This window comes from Mirounga angustirostris, unplaced genomic scaffold (assembly GCF_029215605.1).
Source record: "Mirounga angustirostris isolate CCGP_5_RB_7025 unplaced genomic scaffold, mMirAng1.0.hap1 SCAF_2, whole genome shotgun sequence".
NCBI lineage: Eukaryota > Metazoa > Chordata > Mammalia > Carnivora > Phocidae > Mirounga > Mirounga angustirostris.
In genome coordinates, this window is record NW_026991710.1 from 164012401 (window position 1) to 164029984 (window position 17584).

The window sequence follows — 17584 nt, forward strand, 5'->3', positions numbered from 1 at the left end:
CTGTAGGATTAGGGCCCCCACCCTTGTGCCACCCTCATTAAACTTAATTATTCCTTAAAAGCCCTATCTCCAAATACAGTCACATTAAGGGTTAGGGCTTCACATGTGAATTCGGGGTGGGGAGGGATACAAGTTCAGTCCATAACACTGGCCTGAAGATAGAGATGCCAAATTACTGAGCTATCAGATAACATATCAGTCATGTCATAGTAAGGACAACAGAAACTATGAGAGAGTGTAGTCCAGGGAATTGGTAAAGCAGATGTTGGGAGAAGTGACAAGCAAAATGGGAACATTGAAGTGACACAGAGGTAATAACTTCCTTAAGCAGCTACCACCCTTAGAGCTGGAGGATAAAAGGACTTTGGGGTTATAAGAACCTAGAGGCTTAGAGGAGGGGCCCCATGGAACTTGGATTGCCATCTTTGAGGAGGTCTCACTGCTTGGTTGCTTTTAAAAACCTTAGAGAGGGACCCCACAAAGGTTGAGATGCAGGCCTCCAAGAGGGTATGTTGCTCCCCTGCTGCTGGTACTTCTGAGGGAGCATGATGTGGCTGCTTCTGAGAGAAATCAGTCTTCTGTAGGAAGCTGAAGACTGCCAACTACTGCTGTTGCTGGGAGAAAGGACCCATGCCAGGGTGGCACTGGCAGGAAGAGCACAAGGGTCTGGAAGGAGCAAGTCCATTCTTTTGTCATCTTTACTTTCTTGTATCCCTCTAGTGTTCCCCACTGGTGTAGCCTAATGGGAAGGTGGCTGACAGAGAAGAAATGACATATGCACTCTGAGCCTAGCACCGTAAAGCAGAGTAAGGGTGAGCTTGGAATTGAGAGACAACAGCTTCATAGCTGGCACAGATATTATTGGTGGGAGTACAGCTTTTCTAAAATCCAATTTGGCGATATGTGTCAAAAATCTTAGGAATGTGCAAATCTTTTGACCCAGCAATTCCAGTTCAAGAAATATATCCTAAGGAAATAACCCAAAAAGTGAGCAAAGAAGTATGTAAGGGATGCTTGATTACAGTATTGAATGTGATAAAAAATTAGAGGTATTGAATGTTTATCAATATGGGACTGGCTAAATATCTTACACCATGTGGTGAGGTGTTATATGGCCATTAGAAAGATGATGCTGATTTGGACTTACTGATGTGGAAATAAATTTAACAAACCAGATTATACGCTATGTGTAGTATGGACCTATTTACGTATTTATTTTTTTAAAAAACTATATATAAGAAAAGCTGAGAACAAGGGCACCTGAGGGGCTCAGTTGTTCAGTGTCTGCCTTCGGCTCAGGTCATGATCCCAGAATCCTGGGATCAGGCTCCCTGCTTGGCGGGAAGCCTACTTCTCCCTCTTCCCCTGCCTGCCGCTCTCCCTTGCTTGTGTTCCTTCTCTCACAGTCTCTCTCTCTCTGTTAAATAAGTAAATAAAAATCTTAAAAAAAGAAAAGAAAAGCTGAGAACAATATACATAGAAAGAGAGCGCAGTGCCAAGTTGAAGAGGGCAGGCTCTGGAGTCAGACAGCCTAGGGGTTTGTATGTGGGTTCTGCCACTTTTTATGATCTTAGGTAAATTAGTCTTTCTGGGCATCTGTTTTCTCATCTGGAAAATGGTGATAATAGTACATACCCCATAGAGCAATTGTTAAGTCTAAAAGTGTTAGTATTTGTGAAGCATGTGTAACTGCTTCAAGTGCTCATTAATGTTAGGTATATTATAGGGGAGGAATAGAAAGCTTAGGAGAGAAGTTTACTGTCTTTTTTCCCTTTATTATCTTTTTTTTTTAAGTGGGCTCCACACCCAGCATGGAGCCCAGTGTGGGGCCAGAACTCATGATCCTGAGATCAAACCTGAGCTGAGATCAAGAGTTAGAACTCAACTGACTGAACCACACAGGCACCCCTAATTATCTAATTTTTAAAGAGAGAATATCATGAGTTTATGATTAGGATAACCACTAAAGCTTTTCTATCGTAACTGAAAATGATGAAGCTGGCAAAGATGCATTAAGTGTTCTTCGCACTTCTGGAAGTCCTATAACTCCAGGATGCTTTATAGGTAGAATAGCACTTCCCACTGCAGTCTGGATGCAACTGACAGCTGAGGCTTGTCTTTTGACAAGCTCCTTATTTCTTGTGGGGAAACTTCATTCTTTCTCAGGTCCCTACAAATGCTCAGGGACTTGCATTACTATGGTGCTTCTGACTAGGTTCCTGAAGCCTCCATCTTACTTTTGCCTTGGTTCCTTGGGTAGGTTTTTTCTGTTCTGCTTAGAACCAAACTTATTGCTGTGAATAATGCTGCTCTTTGAAGAAGGCAGGAGAACCTCTGGTCAGTTTTATAAATATAAGTTTAAATCCTGCCACACTGTATTATTAATAAATAGTATCACTATTTACCAGTAATGGAAACTCAACACTTTCCATCTATAAAGTCTTTCTTTCTTTCAAAAAATGAATTTATCTGTAGGTTGTTTATTTGAGTGACTGAGTTGAAACTATTTAGTGTATTAGAGTACCTGACTTTGAATGACTTCAATCACTTTTACTAGTCATTATAGTCCCCCCCCCCTTTTTTTTTTAAGATTTTATTTATTTATTTGACAGAGAGACAGCCCAGGCAGGGGGAGTGGCAGGCAGAGTGAGAGGGAGAAGCAGGCTCCCTGCTGAGCAAGGAACCCCAATGCAGGGCTCAATCCTAGGACCCTGGGATCATGACCTGAGCTGAAGGCAGACACTTAACCGACTGAGACACCTGGGCGCCCCTCATTATAGCTTTTGGCAATGATTTTTATCTTTGGTAAAATGAGTATACAGTTGACTATTGAACACCCCAAGTTTGAACTGTGCAGGTGCACTTATATGTGAAATTTTTGACAAATGCAGTATGGTAGTATAACCATATTTTCTCTTCCTTAACGATTTTTCTTAACTTTTTAAGATTTTATTTTTAAGTAATCTCTATACCCAGCGTGGGGCTCGAACTCACAACCCTGAGATCAAGAGTCCCATGCTCCACTGACTGAGCCAGCCAGGCGTTCCCCCCTTATGGTTTTGTTTTTTCTTTTCTTTTCGTTTCTTTTTCTTTTTCTTTTCTTTTCTTTTCCTTCCTTCCTTCCTTCCTTCCTTCCTTCCTTCCTTCCTTCCTTCCTTCCTTCCTTCCTTCCTCTCTTCCCTTCCCTTCCCTTCCCTCCTTCCTTTCCTTCCTTTCTTTCTTTTCTTTCCTTTCTTTTCTTTCTTTCTTTCCTTTTTTTCTTTCTTTCTTTCATTCATTCATTCATTCAAGATTTTATTTATCTGACAGAGAGAGACACAGCGAAAGAGGGAACACAAGCAGGGGGAGAGGGAGAAGCAGGCTTCCTGTGGAGGAGGGAGCCAGATGTGGGGCTCGATCACAGGACCCTGGGATCATGACCCGAGCCGAAGGCAGACACTTAATGACTGAACCACCCAGCCCCCCCTTAATGGTTTTCTTAAAAAGATTTTCTTTATTTTATTATAAGAATACAGGTATATCTTATATATACAAAATATGTGTTAATTGACTGTTCATGTTATTGGTGAGGCTTCCAGTCAACAGTGGGCTATTTAGTAATTAAGGTTTTCGGGAATCGAAAATTACACACAGATTTTTGACTGTGCAGGGGGTCGGTGCCCCTAAGCCCTGCATTCAAGGGTCACATGTATAATGTTTTTTGAAGATCCCTTCTATTTCCAAACACCATGATTCTGATAGTAGCAGAACACTGCACATACTATCAGATATGTATCAGTTATTATTTTTGTAGGTCTTGAAGAAAATAATGCTATTTGCCAATTTGTTCAGTTACTTATTTTAGACCATAGTTTGGCCAAAATAAATGCCTGCAATTACAGTTTCTTAAAAATGCAACGAACAGGAAAGTCTTATTGAACATCTTGCTCCTTCTAAACCATCACTTTTATATATTTTTAGCGTAAAAAAATATTCCCATGCTAATACTCCTCAACTCAAGTACTACTAAATACTTTTTTATAAGTGGGTAATGTGCAGTGTGGTAAAATGTGTCTTAATGCAGTCATGTAGATAAATACCATATATAGAAAATATATTAGTCCACACAAAATTTTCATCCCCTTGCCTTTTTTGGGATGTTAAAACAAAATCTTGTCCTGACTTAAAAAGTGGCAGTGGTTCCTTAACAAAGATAAGCTTTGAAGGATAGATAGAATTTTGAAAGGGGATATAAGAAATCAGCATTTATGAGATGCCTCTTACGTTTGAGTTATACTCCCATAACTATCCTATTTAATCTTTATTGGTAACTTGAAAGGTAGGTATGTTGTCTCATTCTACACCAAAGAGGCTAACTAACTTGGGCAAAGTGAAGCCATAAGTGGCAGAGCTCAGTCTGTCTCTGAGCTCTGCTGAGCTGATTCCTAGTGGCAGGGATACAAAGGACTTTGAGGGACAGGGTACAATTACCTGGAGAAAAAGCATTAAGTGTGATCTCTGAAGACAAGTGAATAGATTGGGAGTAGTGAAAGATAGTGTGAGAAAAGTAGTTTGGGGGGTGTGTGTGTGTGTGTGTGTGTGTGTGTGTGTATATATATATATATAGTGGAAGTAAGTGAATACCAAGCTATAGGAGTTGGCATTTGGAGTATGTGGTGTAAGTTTTGAGCCAGGATGGTAACTAGATTTTAAAAGCAGTGTTTTATGGGGATTAGTCTGGAAGCAATGTGCAGGGAAAAAAAAAATCAAAGAAAGACTACAAAGAGTCAGTCCTTGTAGAATATTGTATATGGTGATGTGACTCTGAATTAGGGAAGAGCCATAGGGATATAAAACAAACTAAAATAGGAAGTAAAGGACCACAAAGGAAAGGAGAAGCAGTGATAACTTGGCAGTTATCTTATTTAGATGAATGAAGAGAATGATATATCACTGACAAACAGAAAGTGGAGCTTTCAAAGAACTGATGAATATGTGAAGGAAAGATAACTCTACAGTTTCTTAGCATAGAATTTAAGCTCAGCAGATATGCACATTGTTATTTTTGATGTTACCTCTGATTAGGAAAGAGAAAATTGTTAACAGTATCTTGACAGATGATTGCTTTCTCATTTAAATTTACAGTAGTCTGCATACATGGTAAAAGCTGAAATTGATCATTACTGATCTAATTATATCATTAACTTATTTCACCAATAATCTTCTGTCTAATTGTACAAGTCATTGAATGAACTCATCAGAATAAAAATTCACTTTAGTACCTATTAAAACTTTGTAATGGCTACTGGGTTATGTTGGAACATATTAAAATTATACAAGGTTACCTTATTGTAGACTATTAATAACAGAAAATAGACTCTTTTCCAGGCCATTCATATTGTTTTATTATTATATGTATTTTTTACTATATACTTTTGAGGAAAAGATGATCTAAAAAATGTTTAATAAGCAACCATGGAGTGCTTGGTAGTGCATGGGGTGCTGACAAATTTAAAGAGGTTAAATCCTACCCAAGGCCAGTGCCTCTGAAGATTATTGAATCTCGGAGGAGAAGCTTTGAGTAAGAATTGATAAACCTTTTTAGAGTTAAGCATGATTTTATTGTATTTTAATTTCAATAAATGCTTATTTAGTACATACAGTGTGCAAGGTGCACTTAAGAAGTAAGAGGTTGAGGGTGATTTCTGCTTACCTAGCTCCGTCTTTTGGAAAAGATCAAGAAAAACTAAATTCTAAACTGTCAGAAAGGATTTGGGAGGAGCAGGAATTCATCCAAGGCCGTTAGTAGTGAAGACATGAAGAACTGGGTAAAACCAAAAGGAGGGCTTGCCTGACGAGAAGAGAACACTATTAGAATGTTCAGCTTTCTCAACAAAGTACAAGTACATTCCAACAAACCATTAGTTTCCTAGTGTGAGTTCTGTGCGCCCGTTTGTTTCCCTTATTATATCAGAAATAATTGTGTAGATATCCTCGCCAAAAGACTTACTTTTGAATTTTTTGGTGTGTAAGTGGATAATGTGAATAGTATTTAATTGTTTTCTAATTATTTTGTGTGGGTTTTGTTTTGTATTTACTGACATTTATAAGTGCTTTGAAAATGTCAGTACTGCTGCTTTTTTATCTTATCACATTTTCATGTTCTGTTACAATGCTTATTAACAAACTAGTAATATCTACCAGACTTCTTATACTTTGGATGGTATTTTGATAACCTAATATTTGTTTTCCTTGTGCTCAGCCATTGAGCATCATTTTGATTTCTTTCACTATACCATGCCTAAGAATAATTTTCTCCTTCCTAAGCTGAAACTTACCTCCTCTTTATCCTTTGGGTATTTATTTGGGTATTGAGGAAAATGAACTTGCAGTTAAATTTACTTTACTTGATTGTAATGGCGTGAGAAGAAAGGGGGAGGATAAACAAATACTTTGGAACCACTAGAAGAATTCAAAGGTAGGCAAGGAGGTAGCTTGAAGAAAAGTAAGGAAGTGAGTTAGGTGGGTAGATTTGATAGGAGCTTATGGTGTTTCATGCAGGGTAACCTGGCTGGATCAGATACTTACCAGTCAGAAAGGTTTTAGTTTGTGACTGACCAGTGCTTGATAGATACAGATTTTAATTGTTAGACTTGTCTTACAAGAAATATATTAAGGTATAAGGGTGAGCTATTTTTATGTAATGAGATTAAAAGATGAAACCAACTTTGATGTGGGTACAGTGAGAATAAAATGGCTAACATTTAATTTCAGTAGCCAGAATTTGTGATTAGTAATTAAAACTTCTTTCATTTGAGGGGGATTGAAGCTGTATTTCTAAGTCTAATTAATTACTACAGTCAAGATTAACATAATAAAGGGTTCCACAGGAACAGTTAAAAGATACAGATTTTTAAGATGAAGACAAATTAGGGGTGCCTGGGTGGCTCAGTTGGTTAAGCGGCTGCCTTCGGCTCAGGTCATGATCCCAGGGTCCTAGGATCGAGCCCCGCATTGGGGCTCCCTGCTTGGCAGGGAGCCTGCTTCTCCCTCTCCCCTGCTTGTGCTCTCTCTCTCAAATAAATAAAATCTTAAAAAAAAAAATGAAGACAAATTAGAAGTAGTTGCTTATCACTGTGTGAGTTTTGACCTATTGCTTAAGTCATGTGATCTGTGAGACTGAAGCATACCACTTAATTTTTTTATTCCACTTAATTTTTTATTCAGTTTTTTATTGTAACAATAACAGAATTTACCATTCTAAACATTTTTTTTTAGTGTATAATTCAGTGGCATTAAGTATATTCACAGTGCTTTGAAACCATTACCACTATCCATTTCCAGAACTTTTTCATCATCTCAAAGTATGTACTCATTAAGGAATAACTTCCCCATTCTTCCCTTTCTTCCAGCTTCTGCTAACCTCTATTCTGCATTCAGCCTGTATGCATTTAACTACTCTAGGTTCCTCATATAAGTGGAATTACATATATTTGTCCTTTGTGTTATACTACTTGATTTTTTAAAAAATGAGTTGCAGTAATTATAGATGAACATAAGCTCTTAATACGTTTTCATAATTCTTTATGGATACTTTGTATTTAAGTCTAAGGAAGAATGAATGACCGTTATTGCTTAGTGCATCTTTGGGTGTTAGAGAGTCTTATATGAGTTATGTACTTTCATAGTCTTAATATTAGCTATGTTAATTTGTCTCAGTAATTTCCAGTGGCCATAAAACTTGAGAAAATTTGTAGCTTTTAAAAAATCACACATCTTTATTGCCTGATAGTTTATGAAATGATTTCTTAGAGGTTCCTGAAGTCATAAGTCTAAGTTTAAGTGTGCAGTTTTTTCCTTTGAAAATTCTGGTGGTCATAAATTCTAGAACTTATCATTCAGTTCAGTCTTGAGAGAACTAGAAATAATTACATAGAACAAAACTTTTTTTTTTTTTAACAAAACAGATTCTTGACTATTCTTTATGTCAGTGTTTAAGAACAGAGACAAGAAGATGGATTTGAGTTCCTCAGAAGATATTAGAAAATGGAGACAATGACAAGTGGATAATGGTTTCAAAAAAATTAAAGAGAAGTCTTTGGGGGAAAATTTGGACTTTCAGATTGGAATGTCTCAGATTCTACAGAAATATTTAAGATATTCTAAATGATTGTGTCTAAAAATTCTTTCCTTTCATAGTATAAATCTTATAGCAGAGATCATTGGCAAAATTTTTGCTGTTTTGGTTTTAAAAGTTATTTCCAAAAGCCCAAGTCAAATGCTACTGAACTGTTTACTTATCACAGCATTTACTATGTATTTGCCTCAATGCTGCCATCTGGTGATTATTATGGAGATCTCAGCATGGTGCTTAAGGCACCCTAAAGGCAACAGATGACACAAGGTACAGTTTAAGTGCCTGCTACCACAAGTCTCCCCCCTACTTTGGAGAAATTGAATGGAAGTGGGTTGCTATGGCAGAAATCTTAATTTAGTTATTGAGTCCATGAAATTACTGTGTGAGATTGCTTTGTAAACAGTAGAGCATTTATATATTATTAAGATGCACACACATTTTATCAGGCTTCTGTGAACTCATTGTTCTAAGATAGTATTTTTCTATTCTACAAGGTAATTTAATTAAGGTATTGAATACTTATTGGATGCCTACTATATCTTATGCACTATTCTTACAAGGTCCTAATACTGTTCACAGTACTAGGAATATAGTCCTGAACAAACAGATGGAAAGCAGAATCTTCATAGAGTTTATATTTAGTGGGGGACAAATAAGATATATATATACACACACAGTATGTTAGTGAAAAGGGTTAAGGGGAAAAAATAAAGCAGGGAAGGGGGATATAAATTATTGTCATTGGTGAGTTGTTTTGAAATGTTTGATGCAGTGGTCAAGGGAAGCCTTACTGAGAAGGGGGCTTTTGATTAAAGTTTGGAAGGGTCTAGGGAAGAGCATTGCAGAGAGAGGGAAAGCAAATGCAAAGGCCCTGTGATTGGAACGTCTGACTTTTAAAGAAGAAGCAAGCAAGGAAGCTAGAGTAGAATGTAAGAGGGAGAGAGCAACAGAAGATGGGTCAGAGAGGTAATTGTGTATTTATATGTAGGGGTGCAGATCACATGGGGCCTTGTAGTTCATTTGGCATTTAATCTAGGGTGAAAACCACTGGTCTGGATGGAGGGTTTGGGGCAGCTGAGTGACGTGCTCTGATTTACCTTTTAACAGTTTCACTCTGGCTGCTGTGTTTAATGGTGTGTAAAGTCATTTGCTACAAACTTTAAAAGTTTTATTAGCTGTAGGAACAGGTTCACTTTATATAGATAGGAAAACAGTAAGCTATAAGACTATGCTTGGACAGGTCCGGGAACAGTGATTGTATGGCATGTTGCATATCTCTACACAGGTTTTTAAAAACTGTATTCATAAGTTATCAGTTGTTATTATATCTTTGTGATACAGAAAAATTGAAACCAGCTTGTAGAGTTTCACTTGGAAAATGTTACGAATGTCTCTTCACTGTCCTAAAATCACCCCAGTACCTTTCAGGTTCAAACCTTACAGTGAACCCAATGTAGTTTTAGCTCTTTCTGACTTAACTTTCCTGCTCATTAGTATTTTGGGAATGAGAATGATCTGGAGTTGTAATTTTTTATGCACTAAACAATATTTAGGCATATTCTAAAACAAATCACAGAATTATTGGTTAGTGGTGCTGTTTGATCAAAGAAAAACTTGTAGATCTATATTGTAAGCTAGATGATTTATTTAAGTCACTTTTTTGGGCTTGTAATCTTATCTGCTAAAATGACTAATCCTCAAAGTATTACTATTCCTTCCCAAATTACACTTTAAAAAATACCCTGAAATTATCAAGATATAATCATTGCCAGTAGTAGTATTTCTCTGTGGATTCATTTTTGTTTTGTTAGCTGAAAATTTTATCATTTTTGTGCTTGGTTCTATGATGCCAAAGAGTAAATATCTTCAGTGTGAAATGTTTAGGTTAAGGAAATTATACCTGCAGTGCCCTGTGTTCCTAAAAACTTACTCTATGTAATTTGAGTCTGTTTGGACCAAAGTCTGTATTTGACTTAGCAAATATCTTTTCAGCCTGTCTGATTTTCACACTGTAACTATCAATACTGAATCACTAAATTGTACACCTGAAACTAATATTATACTGTATGTTAACTATCTGAAATTTAAATAAAAACTTAAAAAAAATATCAATACTGTTTAAACTTGGGTAAGGTTGTCATTACTGAGAACAGTCAGCAAATTGTATAGTAAGTAGGCAAGGTCTAAGACTGTGGTCATTTGATAAGTATTAGAGTAATTGAGTTAGACTCTGCGCAGCTCAGCTCTAAGGTAAGGAGGCAGCCAGTTTTTCTAAATTGCTACCCTCACCGACTTTAATGAACAGATTTAAATGACCTTAGTTATTTTGTTTTGGGATAGAAAAAATCTACTAATATGAAGCACTGATCATATGTAAAAATATTAACAGCAGTAATGTTACAGGGGATATACAGGAACATATAGGGACAGTTTTGCTAAGGATTTCTTAGGTATGATTTTAAATAACATTTTCTGCCATTGGGAACTTTATTTTAGTTCTAGGTGATAAAGACACATATTTGAAGACAGGTTGCTACATAGTTTTAATTTTTGAAGACTGCATTTCCTATGCTGGAGAATAACAGCAATTTGTTTTTCAGACTTTCTCTTCGTCCTGTATGTTTGCTCCCTTAAGTGTGATCTCTCTCTCTTTTTTTTTTTTTTAAGATTTATTTATTTAAGAGAGAGAGACACAGTGAGAGAGGGAACACACTCAAGAGGAGTGGGAGAGGGAGAAGCAGGCTTCCCGTGGAGCAGGGAGCCTGATGCAGGGCTCAGTCCCAGGACACTGGGATCATGACCTGAGCCAAAGGCAGATGCTTAATGATTGAGCCACCCAGGTGTCCCCCCCTCAAGTGTGATCTAATCTATCCCTGAAAGTAGCAGCGGATTAAGCAAGTACTTTGCTATTACTAATGTATGTTATTTATGGTAACTGAGTTTGAAGTATACTACTGTTCCTGCTCTGCCCTTTAGCTTTTTTTTTTTTTCAAGATACTAGTTTGTTTGTTTTTTAAAGATTTTATTTATTTATTTGACAGAGCACAAGCAAGGGGAGCCAAGGGCAGAGGGAGAGGGAGAAGCAGGCTCCCACCCAGCAGGGAGCCTGATGCGGGGCTCATCCATGATCCTGGGATAATGACCTGAGTGGAGGGCAGATGCTTAACCGACTGAGCCACCCAGGCACCCCTGCTCTTTAGCTTCTTGTTATAATGTAGGCTTCTTCATCTCCACCACAGCTGCAGGTTACACGGGATTCTTTTTATTATGATGATGATGATGATGATGATGATGATGTTATGTTAATCACCATACATTACATCATTAGTTTTTGATGTAGTGTCCCATGATTCATTGTTTGCATATAACACCCTACACGGGATTCTTTATCTGAACACAGCTTGTTCCTTTTTTTTTTTTTTTTAAAGATTTATTTATTGGGGGGAGGGGCAGAGGGAGGAGAGAGAGAATCTTAAGCGGACTCCCTGCTGAGTGTGGAGCCCAGTGTGGGGCTCTGTCCCATGACCCTGAGATCATGACCAGATGCTTAACTGACTGAGCCATCAAGGCACCCCCCAACTTGTTCCTTTTTTAACCAGAATGCTGAAGTAATATAATGTACTTATTTGTGAAAGTGGTACCACTAGTTTAGCACTAGTAGGTCATTACATTGAATTATGTCCATATCCTACTAGTAGAGCTACTTTTCCATTTTCATACCCTATTTTAAAAAGAGGGTGGGCTGGGGAGAGACCCAAGAAGAAGAATTAACACATTCCTTGGTCTTCACTGCCTCTAAGATGATTTTTGTTCCTTTACTAACAAATTCTTCTGACATCAAGTTCTTCCCATCTACTAATACCATGATCTCTACTTTTTTTTAAAGTACGTGCTTTGGGGGTAGGTATCTGTCATTTACCAATGTTTTCTCTAAAACTTCGGAAGAGTTTTTGTAAAACTTTCCTATTTTGGGGCTCAATCATCATTTTTACTGACTTGAACACATTTATATGATTCTTCTAAAATAATGCTTTCCCAGCTTCTTGACTTCCTACTTTTATTATCTTTAATTTTACTTTTTTCTATAGTCAGCTAGAGTGTAAACTCTATGAAAATTGGGGTTTTAGCTGCCTTTTCACCACTCTTCCCTCAAATGTCTAGAATAGTGCCTACTAAATATTAAAGAATTCATGCACATTTGCGATTCGAAGTTTCCTTTATTAGCTAGGACTTTATACTTAGGAAATCACAAATTCTAAACTTTCCCTGTAGACCCCAGTCTTCAATCCTTTTACTTCCTACTGGACCTTTATTTTCAGTTCATTAGGATTCTGTTGGTACCTTAACTTCAAATACTTTTTGTAAGCCCCCTTCTGCTTATGATGTTCAGCCTCAACTTTGTGGCCAACCATTTTAGTTGACCCTTCTTGAACAACGCAGCACTCTGACCTCTGTGTAGTAGGCTCCGCAGAACTTCACTAAATAGCCTACCGTTGTTGACCTGAAACCTTACTAATAACATAAGCAGTCAATTAATACATATTTTATGTTATATGTATTATATGCTGTATTCTTATAATAAAGTAAACTAGAGAAACAAATCTTATAAGAAAATCATAGGGAAGATAAAATACACTTGCAGTAGTATACTGTAAGAAAAATCTGCTTATAAGTGGACCTGGGTAGTTCAAACCTGTGTTGTTCAAAGGTCACCTATGTTTGTATTTGCATTGTAGTAGACTTTACACTTTGGCTTGTCTCCTTAATCTACAGCTCTCTGATTTTGTCAGTCCAAGGCTTCGACGTGTTAAGGAAAGTTGTATAATCATTTTGGTTGGAAATACTACAAATTGAACTTTCCGATCTTAGCTGTGTGGTTAGGGCTGATTGACAGTTTTATTTTCCATCACTAATTGATTCTCTTTCATCTTCCACACAGAGACTTCCAAACTTTTTTTGCTCTCTGTAAATGCCCAAACCCATACCTATCTAATTCTGTTTAAGCAAGTGAGATTGTCTTCTATTTTAGTGAAGAGATGGAGGCCTTTTTGCAGGGACTCCCATCGCCTTTTCTCTCTTCTATTTTGAATTTATTCTCTGTTAATACATATTTTTCTGATTCTTTCTTGCCTGAAAAATGTTTGTCCACCTTCCATTTTGATAGGAGGGTTGTTTTCATTATCTTTGTTCTTGGACCCAGCCAATCTCACTTGTCAGTTTTCTCAGTCAGCTTTCACTGTCTCCTGCTGTATCTGTCCAATTCCTGCCCCACTTCTGGCAGGCGATTTTTAATTTCCTATTTTCCAGAAATAATGAGGCTGTCAGAAATGAGCACCCTCAACATTTCCCTTTTCCCACCATCTCACCTATAAACAATATGCAAGTACATCATCCTATACTATAAAGTCCCTTTATCCTTGCTTTAAAATTCATCCTTTTTTCCCAAACCAGTGTTATCCAGTAGAACTTTCTGTAATGATGGAATTGTTCTATATTTGTGCTGTCCAATATCATAATCACTGGCCACATGTGAATGTTGAGTACTTGAAATGTAGCTAGTGCGACTGAGGAATCACATTTATTTCAGACTTAAAGAGCCACATGTTTTAGTGTTCACCATATTGAACAGTGCAGCTTTAAGCCTTATTATATATTATGTTCCTGTTATTTCTTGTTTATTGAATCTCTTTGACCATGTGTGTCTTCTCTTCCATATTTAATTAGGTTTAGTCTTTCTCAAATACCTAGAACACATGAAAATCCGTTGCCATTTTTTAAAGCTATCTCCTGTCTGCTCTCTGTCCCTTTATGGCAGTTTGTTGGTTCCTGTGAATTTAGTTCTTATCCTGTCACTGAAAAAGACTATTAGTGACATTTCCAACTATTTCTTAGTTGTACAATCCAGTAGATATTTTATTTTCCCAACATTGATCGTTGGTTGCTCTCTGCTTCTTTTTTTTTTTTTTTAATAAAGATTTTATTTATTCATGAGAGAGAGAGGCAGAGGGAGAAGCAGGCTCCCAAGGAGCAGGGAGCCCAATGCGGGACTCGATCCCAGGACGCTGGGATCATGACCTGAGCCGAAGGCAGACGCTTAACCATCTGAGCCACCCAGGCGCCCGCTCTCTGCTTCTTGTAATTCTTGTGCCATCACTTCCTCTTGGTTCTGTTTTCCCTCAGACTGGTCCTTTCTTGTTTCTCCCCACCCACCCACCCATGCTTCTAAATGTTGATATTCTTCTGTCTTAGACTTTATCTCACTTCTCCACTCTCTTCCCCTTGCTCTCTGTCCTTTACTACAACTTCACTCCTTCTTCTCACTGGGTGCTGTCAGTTAGCATGTTGCTGTCTTTTAAATCTCTCTAGCCTATTCTTCTAAGTTCCAAACTCCAATGTCCAAATCACCGTTGGTATTTCTTTCAGAATATTCCAAAGGTAACATTGTCCTACTCTATAGATGTTCATTAGTTTAAGTTTGATAACTCTCTAATTAAAATAAACATACAGAAAAGTACACAGATTGTAAATATGTACCTTAAATATTATTAACTTCCATGAAACCACCATCCAGGTCAAGAAAAAGAACATTACCAGCACCTCAGAAGTCCCTTTCCAATTCACTACCTCTTCTTTTCTCTCTAAAGGTTAACTGCTGTCTTGACTTACAACAATGTAGAACTCTTTTTGAACTTTATATAAATAAAATGATGCAGTATTATTCTTCCATGTCTATTCTCTCATTCAGTATTGTTTGTGATAGTAATACAAGTTGTTGACTGTAATTTGTTTATTTTCATTACTGTTTAATACTCTCCTGTATGGATATAGCACAATTTATCTGTGCACCCATTGCTGGTTATTTGGGTAATTTTTGTTTCAGTAAATTTTATGAATACTGTTCTGATCATGTTTGTGTATGTTTTATTGTACGTGTGTGTGTACTTCATTTGGTGGATATATAGCAAGGAGTGGAAGTGCTGGGTCACTTGATATGCCTGTGTTTAAATTTAGTAGATAATGTCAAATAGTTTTCAGAGTAGTTTTGTCAATTTATAGTCTTGTCAGCAGTGTAAGAGTTCTGTTGTCCTACTTTCTTATCAATACTATTGCCAGTCTTTCGAATTCTACCCATTCTTGGAGATCTTCCTTGATGGCTAATGAGGTTGAGTATCTTATGTTCATTGGCCATTTATATACTATTCACATATTTGCTGTTTTGAAGTGCCTGTTGAAGTTTTTTGCCTAGCTTTCTTTTTTTTTTTTTTTTTTTTAGATTTTATTTATTTATTTGAGAGAGAGAATGAGACAGAGAGAGAGCATGAGATGGGGGAGGATCAGAGGGAGAAGCAGACTCCCCGCTGAGCAGGGAGCCGGATGCGGAACTCGATCCCGGGACTCCAGGATCATGACCTGAGCCGAAGGCAGTTGCTTAACCAACTGAGCCACCCAGGCGCCCCTGCCTAGCTTTCTATTGAACTGTCTGTCTTCTCCATACTGACATGTGAGAGTTCTTTGTATATTCTGGATTTAAGCCATTTATTTGTTAGTTAAATATGCTATTAATAGCTTCCATTCAGTGACTTGACTGTTCACTGAGAGCTTACTTACTTGCAGTTTCTACTTCACGGTGAAGTCTTTCCTGACTTTACTCGCCCGTTCTTTTTCATATTCCTTTTTTTTCCCCAAAGTTTTATTTAAATTCTAGTTAGTAAAAGGCGAGGGTGTGGCCATCTTTACCAGAGTCAGAATTATTAAGACAACCTCCAGCTGTTCGTCTCTCATTTAATCTCTTCGCTAAGGAATACTATTGATTTGCTTGTGTTGGACATTACTAATGTACCATCCAACTGTCTCACTAATCAGTTTCCTTCCCAAGCTGTTTCCTCTAACAGCCACTTTAATATTGGTATTCTGACTTTAGGTTTCTTCTTTCTCCCTGTTCTCCATGGGAGAACTCATCAACTTTGAAGGTCTTAATGCCATTTTGTAGGTATATGATTTCTAGAGTTTTATTTCCAGACTAACCTTTCTCTTGAACTTCAGATCCCTGTATCATAAAGTCCATGGGCATTGCTACATGGATGCTCCATAGGCATATTATGCTCAATAAGTCCCAAACTAAGCTCATCCCCCTCCTCCTAAAACTGATTCTGTATTTTGTTTGAACACCCCCATCAGGTGGTCTCCCTGAAGAACTTAAGAACTTAAGAACTCCAGAAGAACTTAAGTCTGGGAAACCTTCCCCTGACAGCCCTTTCTCCTACTTGATTCCCTTCCTCCGTTGTTTCTCATTGTAACACTTCTGTCATAGTACTGACAGACATTTAATCTGTTCTCTCCAGTAGACTCAAAGAATCTTGAGGGCTTTATATCTCTGTCCCATATAAATGGTTGAGATTTGACTGAGAGTGCCTCCAGCTAAACACATCTAACATCAAACTCAGCATCTTTTTCTCCTGATTTTCTTCTTGAAAATGACCTAACCATTCACACCATCTTTTCATTAAGTCAGTCATACTTAACTCGTTTCGTTTTCTGTTAACTTCCATAACTAGTTGATTTCTAAGTCCATAGCTATTGTTTTCTGTTCCTTTTTTTTTTTGGTTCAGGTTCTTATCTTGTCTTCACCAGACTATTGTAGTCATTGTTTAAATGTTCTCCTTACCTTTAGGTTTTTCCCCCATTTGTCTTTGATATTGCTACTGGATTTTTTTTTCCCCCTCAAATATAGGTGATTATCTCTTGATTCAGTAGCCTTCTATTGTTCTTCTCTTCCTGCGGGATGAAGTGCAACTTCTCTATAAGACATTCAGTGACAATCTTCACAAACTGACGTACCCGCACCCCCACACTTATCACAGAAACTGGACCCTTTAAGTACTGGCTTTAGCAATCTGCACACCTAAGTTCATCTTGTTTATACCACTTGTACTGCCTTTCTCTCCATCCTGTGGGCTAGAGGGGCAGGGGTGGTGCTGTAGAGGAACATAGAACCCTAGGTTTAAACCCAGTTTTAACAATTACTATCTATTGTCCTTGGACAAACTTGTTAAGATCCCATAGCATAGTACCAGTACTTAATACATGTTACCTTCTTCTTTCAACCCTTCTCCTCCAAACTGCAACTGAAATTTCTTTCTCATTTGTACAGAGCACTTACTGTTTGTCTCTTCTAGCACTTAACGTCTGCCACCTTATGTGGTGCTTATTTCTGTACATTTGTCACTTGTCCCACATGACATAACTTTTTAAGGACTGAGACTGTGATTTCTTACACTTAGTTCAGTTGAATTTCTTCAATCTTCGGTGAAGGATTTGCTTTGTTTAATCCATACTGTGTCATTTAGTTTTTAAGTGACCAATTGAGATACGATTTTTTGGACCAAAGTTGTCACTACAAGGACTGGTTGTAAAGGTCCAGCCAAAGCAGGCTTTGTAAAAATTCCCTTACTTAGTCGGAGATTTAGG

The 17584-nt window shown here is 37.5% G+C and overlaps 1 protein-coding gene across 4 annotated transcripts in view; it reads left to right on the forward strand.

The window, feature by feature from the left end:
• KAT6A (lysine acetyltransferase 6A) overlaps window positions 1-17584 on the forward strand; it is a 115171-nt gene that overhangs the window by 40957 nt on the left and 56630 nt on the right. The gene's annotated exons all lie outside the window — the stretch shown is intronic.